The sequence below is a fragment of the Tursiops truncatus genome, chromosome 13, assembly GCF_011762595.2.
Source record: "Tursiops truncatus isolate mTurTru1 chromosome 13, mTurTru1.mat.Y, whole genome shotgun sequence".
Classification (NCBI taxonomy): domain Eukaryota; kingdom Metazoa; phylum Chordata; class Mammalia; order Artiodactyla; family Delphinidae; genus Tursiops; species Tursiops truncatus.
The window spans coordinates 12550787-12571062 of NC_047046.1; the positions used below are offsets into that span (position 1 = coordinate 12550787).

At 37.4% G+C, this 20276-nt stretch overlaps 1 protein-coding gene across 2 annotated transcripts in view; it reads left to right on the top strand.

The window, feature by feature from the left end:
• The window catches only part of MED13L (mediator complex subunit 13L), a 296141-nt gene that overhangs the window by 19505 nt on the left and 256360 nt on the right, over window positions 1-20276 (top strand). The gene's annotated exons all lie outside the window — the stretch shown is intronic.

Genomic DNA, 20276 nt, shown 5'->3' on the forward strand with positions numbered 1-20276 from the left:
AATTCTGCCAGGAAATTCCCTATAATCTGTTCCTTTGATCTACATGCCTCTTCTGCCGCTACCACACTGTCATGATTACTGAAATCTTACAGTACATCTTAAAGTCAGGGTAAATTTCCAACTTTGTTCTTTTTCAAAATTGTTTTTGCTCTCCTGGGTACTTTGCATTTCAATATAAGTTTTAGAGTCAACCTGTCAATTTGTTAAAAAAAATAAAAGACAAACAAGAAAACAACCTGCAGGGATTTGATTGTGATCTTGTTGAATCCATAGATCAGTTTGCGGAGGACTGATAGGTTAACAATTTTAGGTATTCTAAGCCGTAAACATGTTCTGGCTCTCCGTTTCTTTAAGTCTTTAATTTCTCTGAACATTGTTTATAGTTTTTGGTGTACAGGTCTGCAACATGTGTTATCAGATTTATCCCTGAGTAGTTCATGTTTTTCAGTGCTCTTATAAGTGGCATTGCTTTTAAATATTATTTTTAAATTGTTCACTGCTAGTATGTAGAATATAATTAACTTTTGTATATTTTTCTTACATACTATGTAAATTCCCTAAACTCAATTACAGTTGACCCTTGAACAATATGGAGGTTATGGGAACCAACCCTCCCCACAGTTGAAAATCCGAGTATAACTTATAGTCAGCCCTACATACCCACAGTTCCGCCTCCACAGATTGAACTAACCACGGATCATGTAGTACTGTAGTATTTCAAAAAATGTGCATATAAGTAGACCTGCACAGTTCAAACCTGTGTTGTGGAAGGTCAACTGTATTAGTTTTAGTAGATTTTCTGAAGTCGTTTAATTTTTGTAAACGTACATGATGATGATGTCTGTGAATAAAGATGATGTTATCTTCCTTTCCAATCTGTATGCCTTTTATTTCTTGCTTTATTGCATTGATTAGGACCTACAGTACAAAGCTGAATAGAAGTGTGTTAAGAATGTGCTTCCTTGCTTTGTTCCTGATGTTAGGTGGAAAGTGGTCAATTTTTCATCATTAATTGTGATATTAGCTGTAGGTTTTTGAATATACCCTTAATCAGGCTGAGTAAGTTCCCTTTAATTCCTAGTTTGCTAAGTCTTTTTACCATGACTAGGTGTCGAATTTTATTTGATTAATTAATTAATTTATTTATTTTTGGCTGTGTTGGGCCTTCTTTGCTGTGCGGGGGCTTTCTCTACTTGCGGCGAGCGGGGGCTACTCTTCGTTGCGGTGGGCTTCTCATTGCGGTGGCTTCTCGTTGTGGAGTACGGGCTCTAGGCGTGCGGGTTTCGGTAGTTGTGGCTCACAGGCTCTAGAGCGCAGGCTCAGTAGTTGTGGTGCACTGGTTTAGTTGCTCGCGGCATGTGGTATCTTCCTGGTCCAGGGCTTGAACCCATGTCCCCTGCATTGGCAGGCGGATTCTTAACCACTGCGCCACCAGGGAAGCTCTAGGTGTTGAATTTTGTTAAATGTTTTCTCTGTTGATATGATCACAGGTTTTGTTTTGTTAATATGGGGAATTTTACTGATGGGTTTTTGAACTAAGCTTGATTCAAATTACATAGATGGGCTTTCAGACTAATGCAACTGAGCTTAAATTCCCAAGATAAACTCTATGTGGAGGGTATGTTATTTTTATATATTGTTGGATTTGATTTGCTAATATTTTGTTACTGATTTTTAAATCTGTGTTCATGAAGGATATTGGCATGTAGACTTCTTTTCTTGTAATGTTTTTGGTCTTAGTAATGTTGGTCTCTTAAAAATGATTTGGGAAGTAGTCCCTCTGTTTTTTGAAAGTTTGTGTAGAACTGGCGGTATTTCTTCCTTAGATGTTTGATAGAATTTACTAGTGAAACCATCTTGCCTTGGAGAATTCTTTGAGGGAAGATTTTAATTTATGAATTCCATTTCTTTGATACAGGGCTGTTCAGATCTTTGTGTGTTACTTTGGTAATTGTTGCAAAGGGCTAGTCCATTTAATCTAAATAGTTTTAATTATTGACATAGCATTGTTTATAGTAATTTCATTATCTTTACAGTGTTATTATGATGTGAAGTAATTTCTCATCTTTCATTCCTGATGTTGGTAATTTGTCTTTTCTTCCCATCTTCATTAACCTAGTAAGAAGTTTGTCAATTATATTGATCTTTTAAAATAACCAGCTTTTCATTTTATTGGTTTTCTTTATTGTTAGTCTGTTCTGTATTTCATTTATTTCTTTTCTTCATCATTTCTATTAATTTACATTTGGTTTAATTTACACCTTTTCTAGCTTCCAAAGGAGGAAGCTTAGAGCAATTTTATATCTTTCTTCCTTTCTAATGTAAATATTTAAAGCTACAGATCTTTGGGCACTGTTTGACTTGTATCCCTCGTATTTTGGTTTATATATTTTTTTCATATTCAGTTCAAAATATTTTCTAGTTTCCCTTGTGATTTTCTGGGGGGTGGTTCTATGCATTATTTATAAGTATTATTTATTTACAGATTTTGTGGGGGAGGGGAGCATTAGAGTTATTTTGTTAATTTCTAACTTAATTCTATTCAGAAGTTTCAACTTTTAAAAATATATTGATAGAGGACTTCCTTGGAATCCACCTGCCAATGCAAGCGACATGGGTTCAATCCCTAGTCCGGGAAGATCCCACATGCTGCGGAGCAACTAAGCCCGTGCGCCACAACTACTGAGCCTGTGTGCCACAACTGCTGAAGCCCGCATGCTCTAGGGCCCGAGTGCTGCAGCTGCTGAGCCCGAGTGCTGCAACTGCTGAAGCCCGTGCACCTAGAGCCCATGCTCTGCAACAAGAGAAGCCACCACAATGAGAAGCCCGCACACTGCAATGAACAGTAGCCCCCACTCACCGCAACTAGAGAAAGCCCACGCGCAGCAACAAAAACCCAACACAGCCAAAAATAAATAAAAAATGAAGAAAAAAATTAAAAATATTTTGATATTTATTTTATGGCCCAGCATATGGTTTCTCTTGGTGAATGTTCCATGTGCATTTGAAAAAAAATGTATTTTTTTGTTGAGTTATAATGTTTTATAAATGTCAGTTTGGTTATGTTGGTTGATAGTGTTCACGTTTTTCTATATTCTTATTGATTTTCTGTCTACTTGTTTTATCAGTTGTTGAGAGGAGACCTGTTGAAATCTCCAATTATAATTCTGGATTTGTCAGTTTCTCCTTTTAGATATATCTGTTTGTGCTTCATATATTTTGAAATTTTGTTATTAGGTACCTACACATTTGGGATTTATGTCTTCTTGAAGATTTGACATTTTTATCATTATAAAATTTCTCTCTCTATTCCTAGTAATAGTATTCTTGGAGTCAAGAGGTATTGGTATTAATCCAGTCACGGCAGCTCTCTTATAAGTTATGTTTGCATGATGTATCCTTTTCTACCATTTCACTCTTAATCTAACTTATCTTTAAGTGCATTTCTTGTGAGCAGTATGTGGTTGGGCCTTTAAAAATTTTATCCATTCTGAGAATTGATATCTTTTAATACTTAGTACTTAGTACTAGTACTTAGACTAGACTAAGTACATAGTACTTAGACTATATTTAATATAATTATATTGATATGATTGAGTTTAAGTCTACTACCTTGGCTTTTTTTTTCCTGCCTGGTCCCATCCATTTTTTGTTCCCCCCCTTTTATTTTTGTCTTTTCCTACTTACTTTGGATTATTTTGAGTTTTTTTTTTTTTTAATGAGTCCATTCTGTCTTCAGTATTGGTTTGTTAGATATACCTCTTTGTTTTACTTTTTAAGGACTTATCAAGAGTTTATAATATGCATCTTTAACTTATTTCAGTGTGCCTTTAAGTAATAAATTTTTTCATTTATAATGTTAAAACCTTAGAACAGTATACCATCCATTTTCTCTTTCTAGTCTTTGTTCTGTTGTCATAAATTTTTCTCCTATATGTAGTATGCAGTCCATGATCCATTATTTTTGCTGTAAACAGTTAATTAGCTTTTAAGGAAATTTTTAAATTAGAAAACATGTTTTGTATTTATTTATATATTAACTTTCTGGTGCTTGTTATTCTTTTGTATAGATCCAGGTTTCCATCTATTTTCCTTGTACTGGAAGAACTTTTTAAAATAGCATTTATTCTAGTTACATTTATTAAAGTGAAGTTCCATTGGCTTCTGTTAAGCTAAGAAAATCTGTATTTTATCTTCATTTTTGAAAGATATTTGCTTGATTTAGAGTTCTAGATTTGGAGGGTTTTTTATTCTTTCAGCTTGTTCCATTGTTTTCCGGTTGCATATTTTCTGATGAGCAGTCTGTTGTAAATATTGTGTTTGCTTCTGCTTATGTAATGAGTCTTTTTTTTTCTCTCAGCAGCTTTTAAGATTTTCCTTTTTATACTGGTTTTCAGAAAGTTAATTGTATATTTTGATTTTTTTTCTTTTGGTTTATATTGTTTTGGGTTCACTGAACTCCTTGGTTCTGAGATTTATTGTTCTCATGAAACTTTGAGACAGTTTGGCCATTATTAAATAATATTGTTTTTGGTTTTGTCTTTGTTTTTTTTCTGGTCCTCCCTTTCCCCCTTTGTGTGCCAGGACCCTAATTACATGTATGGTAGAGGCTACTTGATATTATTCTGACTGCTTCGGCTTTACTCATTATTCTTTGAGTTTAAAAAAATTCTTTATTCTTAAGCTTGGATAATTATATTGTATGTTTTCAAGTCCCCTGATCTTTGCTTTGGCAGTGCCTAATCTGTTAAATCCATTCAGTGAATTTGTCATTTCATATTTTGAATATTTGAGGACTAGAAATTTTTTGGTCTCTTTTTTATATCTTTAATTTCTCTCTTTAAGCTTGTGTTTTTCTTTAAATCCTTGACCATACTTATAATAGCTGTTTTTAAACTGATTTTTAATTCCATCATCACACTCATTTCCAGGTTTGTTTCTCTTCAGTGATTTTTCTCCTGGTCATGGGTCTCCTTTTGCTGTTTCTTTGAATGTCTATTATTCTTTTATTGGATACTAGACATTGTGAGTATTATGTCATTGAAAGTCTGGATTTTATTTTTTCTTTTAAAGAGTTGAATTTTGTTTTGGCTGGCAGTTAGGTTACTAATAGGTAAGATGATGATCATACTACTAGATAAGATGGGGTGGTGGTGGTGGTGGTGGTGGTTGAGGCCTGATTATTAGGATGGGTTAAAGCAGTCTTGACTTTTCTGTGGTCTCTATCTTATGCCCAAGGTTTTTAACAATGTTGTGGTTTTTTGTTTTGTTTTGTTTTTAAACTGGCTGTTCAGAACTAGATTATTCCCCAGCTTCCTCTCCCCTCCCTCCCTCCCTGTCTACCCCCCCCCCCGCCCCCCACCCCTCCCCACCCCAGCTTTGTGTGAGCTGTTGGAATGATGATAGCTCTCTAGTAGTTCTTTGCCTGGCCCCATTGAATTTTGTTGTTTGAATGTGCAACTTGGTATTTAGGAACAGTCTCAAAAGAACCCCCATCAGGTCCCTGGAGCTCTTTTTTTGCATAACTTTCTCCTTTCTGGTGATCTGCTTTCACATATTCTAGCTGCCTTAGGCTTTATAGAACCTACTTCATTTGTTTTCTTTCTCTCCGATATTCTACCTCTGTGTTGTTTGCTGTCCAATGTCTGAAAACAGTAGTTTCATATTTTTTTGTCTGGTTTTCTAATTGTTTATGGTGGGAGGATAATTCTGGTGCTTCTTATTTATATTTTAAATCTCATATTTGCCTATGTATATTATCCTAGCTTAGGGATGAGCAGACTTTCTCTTAGAGAACCAGAGAGTTAATTACTTAAGGCTCAACATTGTGGTTGTAGTGGGGAAGCTGCCACAGACAATATGTGGTGTAGTTGTGTACTAATAAAACTTAATTTACAAAAACAAGTTGCCTGCCTGTGGGCCCTAGTTTGCTAACCCCTGAGCTAGTTGACTGAGATACAAATGATATTAGAGTTATGAAATCTTACGCTTGAAAGGAACGAATCTTTGAGATTCATATTTCAGGTTTGAAAGGAACCTTATAAATCATACTGTTTAACCAGCTCTTTGGTGTTTGAAGCCACATCTACTATTGACCAACTTCTCCCTAACCCCCCATATCTATGATTCTCAGGGATGTCAGTCAGGGTTTTTTTCTTGAGTGAGCTCTCACTGTTGTTGTTTTAGTTTTTTCCATTTGATTTCTCTGCTACCACTTGGGTTAGTTCTGAGCAAACTGAATCCATCTTTCATTTATCTGTCTTCTGTGTAACTGAAGACTTTTCAAATTTCTTCAGAATCTTAACTTCATATTAAATTCATTCAACTATGGCTTTATTATTTTATTTTATTTTTGCTGTTATGTTTATTCGCCTGAAAGGATTGAACATGAGGCCATATAGCCTTGTAGTCATTTGACATGTTTAGATTTCCTCACTAACCCAGTCCTTCATTTGTTAATTTGTTCCACCGTATGTAGATTCCTCTCAAACTCTGGAGCTAGGAGTTAAAAGCAATATTGACTAGTGACTCTTACGATCTGTTATGTAGGATCTAGATACTATACTTCTATCAAAGTAGCTTATTAAGATGGCAGTAACTTTTAAAATAGTTACTTGACATTGTTTAATTGTGTTAAAGTCATTGTCAATAAAACCTTGGCCCTTTTCACTCATGCTTATGCTAAATTCCATTTTTTATCCTTACATTTTTGAATTAATATTGGTAAACTGAGGACTGGAAAGAAAATTATAGTTGAGGAAAAAAGTTATTATGAATCAGCAAAAGTATGTATGTGTTAGAAAGCATCTTTAATCTACAACTTTATTGTATGAAGAGTTATCACATTGCATTTCTCACAACATGAAAATACCATGTTAGATGAGAGTCAGATGAGAGGCCCAATGCCCTGCTGTCCTCATCCCCTCTGTGGAGGGGATCCCTGGTAAGCCACTTAGCTCAGAGTAGGAAGAGTTTGAGCAGAGCTAGGTGTGTGTGTGTGTGGGGAGCATGCAGCTGGAAGTGTGTCTCTGCCCAGCTAGAGTTTTAATAGTCTAAAAATGGAGAGAAGAGAGAGCCAACCCATTTTAACACCTGGTAAATAACTCTTTGGCTTTTGCAACACAATTTATGGGATGCTAAGTTGTTCTTAAGGTTAGGAATTTGTCTAGAATCAGTCTATAAAAAGGTGTGAGTTCTCAATATTAATAGTAACTTTTTGTATATATTAAATATATTTTGTTACCACATTTTGATTAGTTTAAAAAATTTTTAAAGCAGAGTGGTACTCTGACATAGTTAAAGAATCAAATAGTTCTACATGGTTTTTTTTTTTTTTTTTTGGCTGTGCCTTGCAGCTTGTGGGATCTTAGTTCCCCACCAGGGACTGAACCCAGGCCACGGCAGTGACAGCACCAAGTCCTAACCACTGGAGCACAGGGAATTCCTAGGTTTAGTGAATAGTGTTCCCCTACTCCTGGCCCCTGTTTTACCTTCTCCAGAGATACACACATTCACCTACTTTTGTTGATTATCCTGATTATTTTTTTTTTTTCTTCTTTTCTTTTGTGGTATGCGGGCCTCTCACTGTTGTGGCCTCTCCCGTTGCGGAGCACAGGCTCCGGACGCGCAGGCTCAGTGGCCATGGCTCACGGGCCCAACCGCTCCGCGGCATGTGGGATCTTCCCAGACCGGGGCACGAACCCGTGTCCCCTGCATCGGCAGGCGGACTCTTAACCACTGTGCCACCAGGGAAGCCCCTATCCTGATTCTTAAATGTTACTAAATACTAAGTTTATAGTTATTTTAGGTTTTAAAAATGTGGATCTTTCACTATTGAAGATGAGGATTTAGCTTATTCTCTCTCCCTCTTACTAAGCAAACATGCCTTTTTCCATCCTTCCATTTTACCAAAATAGTGGTATAGTAATTTTGGTTAGCTTAATATTCAGTGTTAACATTCACTTGATTATGTTAATGTATGGCAAAGTCATGCAGTAAACTCTGATTACTTTTCCTTCTCTGTGTAACTCGAAGATGGTAATTATCTGGGTTTTGTTTGTTTGCTTGTTTTTGGACTGTTTACTATGTATTTTAAACTAATTCATCCCCAAACTTTTTGCCTATTATTTGAATCTTCTTTTAAGTTTTTCAAATATTGGGTGTTCTTTCAGTTTCAGATTCTTTAACAAAAGTCTTTCGTAGAGCCATCTGACCTGTCATGATCTGGATTGATTGCCCTCTACACTGGTGCGCAGTTCACAACCTGGAATCATCTGATTATTGACTGTAATCTTAGGGATTTGTTTTGCTCCCTCCCTTGTTGGATCTATTTCCTAAACCTCATGGCTTCTTACTTGGTTTATTCCCTCCTTTTGGTGGGGTATACCTACAGTAGCTTCCTGAGAAAGGGTGCCGTTTTTTTTAAACGCCTTGCATATTTTGAAATGTATTTATTCTGCTTTTACACTTGATAGATAATTTAGATTGCCATAGACATCTAGTTTGGAGTACTTTTTCTTTAGAATTTTGGAGTTATTGCACCATTGCCTTCTTCTAGTATTACTGTTGAGAAGTCAGAAATCCTTCTGATTCCTGATTCTCTGTATGTGTCCCCTTTTTACTATATGGAAGCTTTGAGGCCCTTCTCTTTGTCTGCAATGTGTTGAAAGTTTACAGTAATATGCTTTCTGTGAGTCTCTTTTAATCTGTTGTTCTGGATACTCAGTGAGCCCTTTCAATCTAGAAATTTGTATTCTTCTCTCATCACCCGCCCCCCCCCGGAATTTTTGTGAATTATTTTATTGGTCATTTCCTCTTTCTCATTTTCTGTGTTTTCTCTTTCTGAAAGCTCTTGTATTTAGTTTTGAACTTCCTGGGCTGCTCCTATAGTTTTATCTCCCCCCACCCTCTTATTTTTTGTTTGTTTATTTGCTTTACTTTCTGGGGGAAATTTTATCTTCCAGCCCTTCTGTGGAGTTTTATCATTTCTGGCATCATTGTTTTAAAATTTCCAAGAGCCATCTTTTAGGTCTCTGTGCTGCTTTTCTGAAATAGCATCCTGTTCTTTTTTTTTTTTTTTTTTTTTTTGCAGTATGTGGGCCTCTCACTGTTGTGGCCTCTCCCATTGCGGAGCACAGGCTCTGGACGCGTAGGCCCAGCGGCCATGGCTCACGGGCCCAGCCTCTCCGTGACATGTTGGAATCTTCCCGGACCGGGGCACGAACCCGTGTCCCCTGCATCGACAGGCGGACTCTCAACCACTGCGCCACCAGGGAAGCCCCATCCTGTTCTTTTTTAATGGTTGCACTATTTTATCTCTTTGAGAATATTAATGATAGATTTTTTAAAAGTTTTCTTCTCCCGATGTAGTCTGTTAACTCCAAGTCACTTTTCTGTATTTTTTGTCTCTATAATTCCTCAGTGGTTTTCCTCAACTTTTTAGTAATTCCTGGTCATCTGTTCATGTTTAGGAAAGATGGACTAAAAAACTGCTTCGAAGTAGTATGGGAGTGACATTTGTTTACTGTGCAGTTCACTGATTGGGGTGGACTCTTTAGTTGGGGAAGCTTTGATGTCATTATCTTGAGGTCTTTTCTGTTGAGCTGTCAGTTTTCCCAGAGAAGACTTTTCCAGACTCCTTTCTGGGGGATGAAAGACTGGCTACCAGCTTTCTAGGTGCTTAGAGGGAGAGGGTTGGAGAGGGTGATTTTTGACCTTCATTCTGTACGTGGTCACCTGATGTACTGTTTCCTGGTTTCCTGCCTTCATCTGCACCTGTGTCCATGAGTTCAGATACCCTGTGTTTTACTGGCCCCAGAGAATACCCTTCCAGTGATTTGCTACTGTAAAGACAGGCAGTGGGGAGGGTACCTGGGTTCTGAGTGTCTTCTAAGCAGGCTTTCAACTAGTTTTCCTTATTTGCTCTTTTCTCTGCCTTTCTACTTCCACAAGATACGTCCATCACTGTGGGTTCTGCATTTGTGGATTCAATCAACTGCAGACCAAAAATATTCAGAAAAAAATTCCAGAAAGTTCCAAAAAGAAAAACTTGCATTTGCTTTGCACCTGCAACTATTTACATAGCATTTACATTGTTTTAGGTATCATAAGTAACCCAAAGATTACTTAAAGGATATGCATAGGTTATATGCAAATACTACACCATTTATGTAAGGGACTTGAGCATCCACAGATTTTGGTATTTGTGGGGGCATTCTGGAACCAATCCTCCATGGATACTGAGGGACGACTGTACCTGTATTTATAATTCTGTGTAAATTGGGTTGTAGCTCCGCTTTCTCCACAGTTTTCTTTGGTGTTATAAGACTCTTGACCTCGAGCATCTGCTTCTTACCTTTCAAAACCTGGATGCGCTCATCACTACTACCTACCGTTGTGATTTTATGGTTTAAGGGAAAAAAACAAAACAAAGAAACAAACTTCTTTACTGGTTTTTTTTTGAGGGATTTAAGAGAGAGCAAAAGCAGATGTGTGTGTTTACTCTGCCGTCTTTACCTGGAGCTGATTAGTTATGTTTTAACAGACGTTTTCTATGATCCTGACTTTTTTCCTTCCTATGACTACAGTTGAGAGGTGACTTAATATGTTTGTTAGCTGTATTTCTTCGGTCTACTAGTGTAGTAACCCTATCACAGGAGGAAGTGAGGTGAGGCAGACTTGGAATTTCCTAATGTACTCATGTAGTCTCAAGTGATCACAGCTGCCTTTTCGACATACCATCCTAGAATCCTGTCAAGGATTGATATTAAGTTAATTGTTCTGTAGTTGGAGAAATCTTTCTTTCGACTATTCTTGAAAATTCATAAAGTATCTTCTGGTCGCTCTCCTATTCCCACTGATCATTGTAAGGCATCTTATAAGGGTCAGTCTCATTTACAGGTTGCCTTTGTGAGTGGGATGTAATTAGCCTGGGTCAGGAGACTTGAACTCATTTATAGTATCTAGGTCAACCATATCACCTTACAGGCCAGGAAGCCAAGGTGCCCAGAGATGGAGATTTCCTGATATTGTTTAGGTAAATAGTTGAAAAACTAGGACTTGAACCTAGGTCTCCCGACCTGCGACCAGGGTTCTTTCCATGATACTACACTCTGGGTTCATTCTTACCGAGTTACGTTAGTTTTATTCTATTCCATGACCTCTGAATACAGGTTTAACTTTGGAGAGCCACACTGCAAGTATATGTTGGTCATGAGGGATCTGATTACCAAGGGTTAGTGCAAATAAATGACCTCCATTGGGAAAATTTATCAGCTCATTTCCTATGTATAGTACCTAAAGAATAGGATATTAAGAATCAATATAAATTTTCTTTAAATACATTCATGTCATAAGAAAGTGCATTTATCCTGATTCTGTTGTAATCTTTTTAATGTGAACCATTCTGTATTGAACTTCTGTTTAGGCCAGGGTAGTCTCTGCCAGTTAAGTTCAGTTCCCGGAGGATGCCGACTACCTGTACAGCTGATACCAGCCACGGCTGAGAAAATTTTCCTCCAGTCTCTCTTGCTATTAGAATAGTTATTTTCTTGGTTTGTTATACATATCCTCTAAAAATTAGCTTGTGTGAGTATGGTCTTATAGTGGTAACATGTAAAGAAGGCATGTAATTATCTGAGTGAAATGAAACAGGTCTCTCCTATTTATGGAATGGTGTAGTGGGCAGTCTTATACTAGTTTCCTCTTTTTTTTTTTGTTTTTTCGGTACGCGGGCCTCTCACTGTTGTGTCTTCTCCCATTGCGGAGCACAGGCTCCGGACGTGCAGGCTCAGCGGCCACGGCTCACGGGCTCAGCTGCTCCGCGGCATGTGGGATCTTCCCGGACCGGGGCACGAACCCGTGTCCCCTGCATCGGCAGGCGGACTCTCAACCACTGCGCCACCAGGGAAGCCCTTATACTAGTTTTCTTAATCACTCAGGATGAGTAAAGAAAGATTCAGGAACTTTCTTAAATTAGAAAGTTTGGCCGTGAGCTCTTGTCATTGCTAAATTGAGTTGATGACTGTTTCTTTGTACTATTTTATAATCCTCTAGGGCTAATTTTTACCATTAGCCCTGTGAAACAGTATGGCAGAGCAGAAAGAGTTTATGCTTTAAATTCAGTTATGCTTTAAATCCAGTTATGTTTGGGATCTGCCAGTTGCTACCTGTGTGGTTATTGGAGAATTATTTAAGCTTTGTGTTTCTGAGAATTATTTTAACTGTTTGAGAAGATTAGAAATTATATATGAAGACACTAGTATGGTGCCTCATATTAGAAATTCTATGAGAAGACCCTAGTATGCTGCCTGGTATTAAGTAGGTGATGAATAAATGATGATGGTTGTGGTTATCGTTCTATCTATGTGCAATACTGATTTTTTTCCTTGCATATTTTTTTTCCGATTCTATATTTTAAAAACCATGTAATCTTAAATATAAATTGTTCATCTTTGACAGTGAGAAATAATTGCATTTTTGGGATAATTTGCACCTAGAAATACTTTAAAGGGTTGCTTCAAGAATTTTGAGTCTTGGAAGTACACATTTGTCAGAAATTGGGTCAACAGAACTTTGTGTGGAATTGATTTTTAATTATAAACATGGTCACGGTATGTGAAGATATATTTTAATAGTGTAATTAAATATACATCCATTCTAGGATTTTTTTCTTGGACAAGGTGTTTCAGTCATTTTTCCTCTTAATCAAATATTAACTCAAAATTTAAAGCTAAGTCTTTGAACATTCATTTTATACCTAGGTGTCTGTTAGGCTTGAATGGTGTTTCATTGTTACATTTTCCAGTGAAGACTGGTATAGTGATATTTAATTTTAGTTTTAAGGTAAAGGGATAAATTGTTTTTAAATGATTGGACATTTTTAGTACTTCTGGCTGAATTAGTTATGAAGAGATTAAGTTTGTAGCCTTGATGTTATGTCACTTGCATTTGTATTACATCACTTGCTAGAACAACTCCATAAAGATATAGAGCAGGTGGCAGCGGCTTTCTTTTACCACTGAGACCATAGAAACACTGATAGGAAGTTAGTGCAAGTGCTAGGATTAGGAAACCATTCTCCTGAATCAAAGCCAAGTTTTTTTTTTGTTTTCTTTTTCGGTACGCGGGCCTCGCACTGCTGTGGCCTCTCCTGTTGCGGAGCACAGGCTCCGGACGTGCAGGCTTAGCGGCCATGGCCCACAGGCCCAGCCGCTCCACGGCACGTGGGATCCTCCCAGACCGGGGCACGAACCCGCGTCCCCCACATCGGCAGGCGGACTCTCAACCACTGTGCCCCCAGGGAAGCCCAAAGCCAAGTATTTTGTCTGCTGAACCATGCTGGGTGTTACAGGTGAAAGTATTCTTGTGATTAAGTTGCTGTGTAGATTTTCTTGGGGACTGACTCACCTGATATTTAAATCTCTGATGTATTTTAATTTTCTAACCTTTTAAATATGGTTAATGTAAGCATTAGTGATTCATTTTTATTGGTATGTTTTCCTCCTCTTCTCTTCTCCCCTCCACTTCCTCAGGATCCTTAGGCACAGAACACTAGCTTAGGTGATATAAGAAAAGTTAGTCTTCTACTTGACTTTTCTGATTTCAGCTGCCCCCACTTAGTCTTATTTAGTTTCCTTCTTTGATATTTATTTAAAAATTGATCTTAGGCTTTCTGATTAAAACATAACATACACACACACTGCTTTTATTTGAGGAAACGAACTTCTGTGATAGAAAAACAGAAACGATGTGGACAGACAACTAAAGGGAAGTAGTACTACTACACTAGTACTACTAGTAATGAACCAGTATCATTTATATTTTTTGCTATGTGCCAGGCACTGTCCTAAGCGCTTTCTGTATATACTAACTCATTTAATCAACTCTCAATACCATTATTCTCATTTTACCGGTAAGGCAACTGAGAGACAAAGATTAAATAATTTGCTAGGTACTTGCTACTTTCAGCTAGTAAGTACACAGCTGGGAATCAAACCCAAGAAGACTGGCCCCAGGTTATACTTCTGATCAAATATATGATAATAATTTCCTCTTAGTAGAATGAAGACTACCAATTGGTACAAGGGCATATCATTTTATTAAATCAACAGGTATTTTAAAAGATATGCAGTTTGGCAGGAGGTTATTTGTATGGGTGAGACTACTAAAAAGCAGTGTGGTAGCATTCTTTCATGAGTCCTAAAATATTTGTATTCTTTGGTAATTCTACAGCAAGCAATCTCTCGTAAGGAAAGTAATCAGGAAAATAATGTTCAAGGATGTTCACCAATTATAATAATTATAATAGTGAAATAGGAAGATTGTCCAGTTGTTATGGAATAAATTTTTTTTTGAGAAAGCAAACCAAACCATCAATTTTTAATCAGATTATTATATTAGACACTGCATGATATCAATGTGTTTTAATAGAGATTACCAATTAAATTCAACTATTTGTTTTAGCAATTTGCTTTTTTTTTAACATCTTTATTGGCGTATAATTGCTTTACAATGGTGTGTTAGTTTCTGCTTTACAACAAAATGAATCAGTTCTATACATACATATGTTCCCATATCTCTTCCTTCTTGCGTCTCCCTCCCTCCCACCCTCCCTATCCCACCCCTCCAGGCGGTCACAAAGCACCAAGCTGATCTCCCTGTGCTATGCGGCTGCTTCCCACTAGCTATCTACCTTATGTTTGGTAGTGTATATATGTCCATGCCTCTCTCTCGCTTTGTCACAGCTTACCCTTCCCCCTCCCCATATCCTCAAGTCCATTCTCTAGTAGGTCTGTGTCTTTATTCCTGTTTTACCCCTAGGTTCTTCATGACATCTTTTTTTTCTAAAATTCCATATATATGTGTTAGCATACGGAATTTGTCTCTCTCTTTCTGACTTACTTCACTTTGACAGACTCTAGGTCTATCCACCTCATTACAAATAGCTCAATTTCGTTTCTTTTTATGGCTGAGTAATATTCCATTGTATATATGTGCCACATCTTCTTTATCCATTCATCCGATGATGGACACTTAGGTTGTTTCCATTTCCGGGCTATTGTAAATAGAGCTGCAATGAACATTTTGGTACGTGACTCTTTTTGAGTTATGGTTTTCTCAGGGTATATGCCCAGTAGTGGGATTGCTGGGTCATATGGTAGTTCTATTTGTAGTTTTTTAAGGAACCTCCATACTGTTCTCCACAGTGGCTGTGTCAATTTACATTCCCACCAACAGTGCAAGAGGGTTCCCTTTTCTCCACACCCTCTCCAGCATTTATTGTTTCTAGATTTTTTGATGATGGCCATTCTAACTGGTGTGAGATGATATCTCATTGTAGTTTTGATTTGCATTTCTCTAATGATTAATGATGTTGAGCATTCTTTCATGTGTTTGTTGGCAGTCTGTATATCTTCTTTGGAGAAATGTCTATTTAGGTCTTCTGCCCATTTTTGGATTGGGTTGTTTGTTTTTTTGTTATTAAGCTGCATGAGCTGCTTATAAATTTTGGAGATTAATCCTTTGTCAGTTGCTTCATTTGCAAATATTTTCTCCCATTCTGAGGGTTGTCTTTTGGTCTTGTTTATGGTTTCCTTTGCTGTGCAAAGGCTTTGAAGTTTCATTAGGTCCCATTTGTTTATTTTTGTTTTTATTTCCATTTCTCTAGGAGGTGGGTCAAAAAGGATCTTGCTGTGATTTATGTCATAGAGTGTCCTGCCTATGTTTTCCTCTAAGTGTTTGATAGTTTCTGGCCTTACATTTAGGTCTTTAATCCATTTTGAGCTTATTTTTGTGTATGGTGTTAGGGAGTGATCTAATTTCGTACTTTTACACGTACCTGTCCAGTTTTCCCAGCACCACTTATTGAAGAGGCTGTCCTTTCTCCACTGTACATTCCTTCCTCTTTTATCAAAGATAAGGTGACCATATGTGCGTGGGTTTATCTCTGGGCTTTCTATCCTGTTCCATTGATTTATATTTCTGTTTTTGTGCCAGTACCATACTGTCTTGATTACTGTAGCTTTGTGGTATAGTCTGAAGTCAGGGAGCCTGACTCCTCCAGCTCCGTTTTTCATTCTCAAGATTGCTTTGGCTATTCGGGGTCTTTTGTGTTTCCATACAAATTGTGAAATTTTTTGTTCTAGTTCTGTGAAAAATGCCAGTGGTAGTTTGATAGGGATTGCATTGAATCTGTAGATTGCTTTGGGTAGTAGAGTCATTTTCACAATGTTGATTCTTCCAATCCAAGAACATGGTATATCTCTCCATCTATTTGTAGCATCTTTAATTTCTTTCATCAGTGTCTTATAATTTTCTGCATACAGGTCTTTTGTCTCCTTAGGTAGGTTTATTCCTAGGTATTTTATTCTTTTTGTTGCAATGGTAAATGGGAGTGTTTTCTTGATTTCACTTTCAGATTTTTCGTCATTAGTGTATAGGAATGCCGGAGAGTTTTGTGCATTAATTTTGTATCCTGCTAATTTACCAGATTCACTGATTAGCTCTAGTAGTTTTCTGGTAGCATCTTTAGGATTCTCTATGTATAGTATCATGTCATCTGCAGATAGTGACAGCTTTACTACTTCTTTTGCGATTTGGATTCCTTTTATTTCCTTTTCTTCTTTGATTGCTGTGGCTAAAACTTCCAAAACTATGTTGAATAAGAGTGGTGAGAGTGGGCAACCTGGTCTTGTTCCTATCTTAGTGGAAATGTTTCTGTTTTTCACCATTGAGGACGATGTTGGCTGTGGGTTTGTCATATATGGCCTTTATTATGTTGAGGTAAGTTCCCTCTATGCCTACTTTCTGGAGGATTTTCATCATAAATGGGTGTTGAATTTTGTCGAAAGCTTTCTCTGCATCTATTGAGATGATCATATGGTTTTTCCTCCTTCAATTTGTTAATATGGTGTATCACGTTGATTGATTTGCATATATTGAAGAATCCTTGCATTCCTGGAATAGACCCCACTTGATCATGGTGTATGATCTGTTTAATGTGCTGTTGGATTCTGTTTGCTAGTATTTTGTTGAGGATTTTTGCATCTATGTTCATCAGTGATATTGGCCTGTAGTTTTCTTTCTTTGTGACATCCTTGTCTGGTTTTGGTATCAGGGTGATGGTGGCCTCGTACAATGAGTTTGGGAGTGTTCCTCCCTCTGCTATATTTTGGAAGAGTTTGAGAAAGATAGGTGTTAGCTCTTCTCTAAATGTTTGATAGAATTCGCCTGTGAAGCCATCTGGTCCTGGGCTTTTGTTTGTTGGAAGATTTTTAATCACAGTTTCAACTTCAGTGCTTGTGATTGGCCTGTTCATATTTTCTATTTCTTCCTGATTCAGTCTTGGCAGGTTGTGCCTTTCTAAGAATTTGTCCATTTCTTCCAGGTTGTCCATTTTATTGGCATAGAGTTGCTTGTAGTAATCTCTTACGATCTTTAGTATTTCTGCAGTGTCAGTTGTTACTTCTCCTTTTTCATTTCTAATTCTATTGATTTGAGTCTTCTCCCTTTTTTTCTTGATGAGTCTGGCTAATGGTTTATCAATTTTGTTTATCTTCTCAAAGAACCAGCTTTTAGTTCTATTGATCTTTGCTATCGTTTCCTTCATTTCTTTTTCATTTATTTCTGATCTGATTTTGATGATTTCTTTCCTTCTGCTAAGTTTGGGGTGTTTTTGTTCTTCTTTCTCTGATTGCTTTAGGTGCAAGGTTAGGTTGTTTATTTGAGATGTTTCCTATTTCTTAAGATAGGATTGTATTGCTATAAACTTCCCTCTTAGAACTGCTTTTGCCGCATCCCATAGATTTTGGGTCATCGTGTCTCCATTGTCATTTATTTCTAGGTATTTTTTGATTTCCTCTTTGATTTCTTCAGTGATCACTTCGTTATTAAGTAGTGTATTGTTTAGCCTTCATGTGTTTGTATTTTTTACAGATCTTTTCCTGTAATTGATGTCTAGTCTCATAGTGCTGTGGTTGGAATAGATACTTGGTACAATTTCAGTTTTCTTAGATTTACCAAGGCTTGATTTGTGACCCAAGGTATGATCTATCCTGAAGAATGTTCCATGAGCACTAGAGAAAAATGTGTATTCTGTTGTTTTTGGTTGGAATGTCCTATAAATATCAATTAAGTCCATCTTGTTTAATGTATCATTTAAAGCTTGTGTTTCCTTATTTATTTTCATTTTGGATGATCTGTCCATTGGTGAAAGTGGGCTGTTAAAGTCCCCTACTATGAATGTGTTACTGTCGATTTCCCTTTTTATGGCTGTTAGTATTTGCCTTATGTATTGAGGTGCTCCTATGTTGGGTGCATAAATATTTACAATTGTTATATCTTCTTCTTGGATCGATCCCTTGATCATTATGTAGTGTCCTTCTTTGTCTCTTCTGATAGTCTTTATTTTAAAGTCTGTTTTGTCTGATATGAGAATTGCTACTCCAGCTTTCTTTTGGTTTCCATTTGCATGAAATATCTTTTTCCATCCCCTTGCTTTCAGTCTGTATGTGTCTGTAGGTCTGAAGTGGGTCTCTTGTAGACAGCAAATATATGGTTCTTGTTTTTGTATCCATTCAGCCAATCTGTGTCTTCTGGTGGGAGCATTTAGTCCATTTACATTTAAGGTAATTATCAATATGTATGTTCCTATTCCCATTTTCTTAATTGTTTTGGGTTCGTTATTGTAGGTCTTTTCCTTCTCTTGTGTTTTTTGCCTATAGAAGTTCCTTTAGCCGTTGTTGTAGAGCTGGTTTGGTGGTGCTGCACTCTCTCAGCTTTTGCTTGTCTGTAAAGGTTTTAATTTCTCCATCAAATCTGAATGAGATCCTTGCTGGGTAGAGTAATCTTGGTTGCAGGTTTTTCTCCTTCATCACTTTAAATATGTCCTGCCAGTCCCTTCTGGCTTGCAGAGTTTCTGCTGAAAGATCAGCTGTTAACCTTATGGGGATTCCCTTGTGTGTTATTTGTTGTTTTTCCCTTGCTGTTTTTAATACGTTTTCTTTGTATTTAATTTTTGACAGTTTGATTAATATGTGTCTTGGCGTATTTCTCCTTGGATTTATCCTGTATGGGACTCTCTGTGCTTCCTGGACTTGACGAACTATTTCCTTTCCCATATTAGGGAAGTTTTCAACTATAATCTCTTCAAATATTTTCTCAGTCCCTTTCTTTTTCTCTTCTTCTTCTGGAAGCCCTATAATTCGAATGTTGGTGTGTTTAATGTTGTCCCAGAGGTCTCTGAGACTGTCTTCAGTTCTTTTCATTCTTTATTCTGCTCTGCAGTAGTTATTTCCACTATTTTATCTTCCAGGCCACTTATCCATTCTTCTGCCTCTGTTATTCTGCTATTGATCCCATCTAGAGTATTTTTCATTTCATTTATCGTGCTGTTCATCATTGTTTCATCTTTAGTTCTTCTAGGTCCTTGTTAAATGTTTCTTGCATTTTGTCTATTCTATTTCCAAGATTTTGGATCATCTTTACTATCATTATTCTGAATTCTTTTTCAGGTAGACTGCCTATTTCCTCTTCATTTGTTAGGTCTGGTGGGTTTTTATCTTGCTCCTTCATCTGCTGTGTGTTTTTCTGTCTTCTCATTTTGCTTATCTTACTGTGTTTGGGGTCTCCTTTTTGCAGGCTGCAGGTTCGTAGTTCCCGTTGTTTTTGGTGTCTGTCCCCAGTGGCTAAGGTTGGTTCAGTGGGTTGTGTAGGCTTCCTGGTGGAGGGGACTAGTGCCTGTGTTCTGGTGGATGAGGCTGGATCTTGTCTTTCTGGTGGGCAGGTCCACGTCTGGTGGTGTGTTTTGGGATGTCTGTGGACTTATTATGATTTGGGGCAGCCTCTCTGCTAATGGGTGGGGTTGTATTCCTGTCTTGCTAGTTGTTTGGCATAGGATGTCCAGCACTGTAGCTTGCTGGTCGTCGAGTGAAGCTGGGTGCTGGTGTTGAGATGAAGATCTCTGGGAGATTTTCGCTGTTTGATGTTATGTGGAGCTGGGAGGTCTCTTGTGGACCAGTGTCCTCAAGTTGGCTCTCCCACCTCAGAGGCACAGCACTAACTCCTCGCTGCAGCACCAAGAGGCTTTCATCCACAAGGCTCAGAAGGAGAGGGAGAAAATGTAGAAAAAAAGAATTAGTAGAAGAAAGAAAGAAAGAAAGAAAAGAATGGAGGGAGGGAGGGAGGAAGGAAGGAGGGAAGGAAGGAAAAAAGAAGATAAAGTAAAATAAAATAAAGTAAGATAAAATATAATAAAGTTATTAAAATAAAAAAAATAA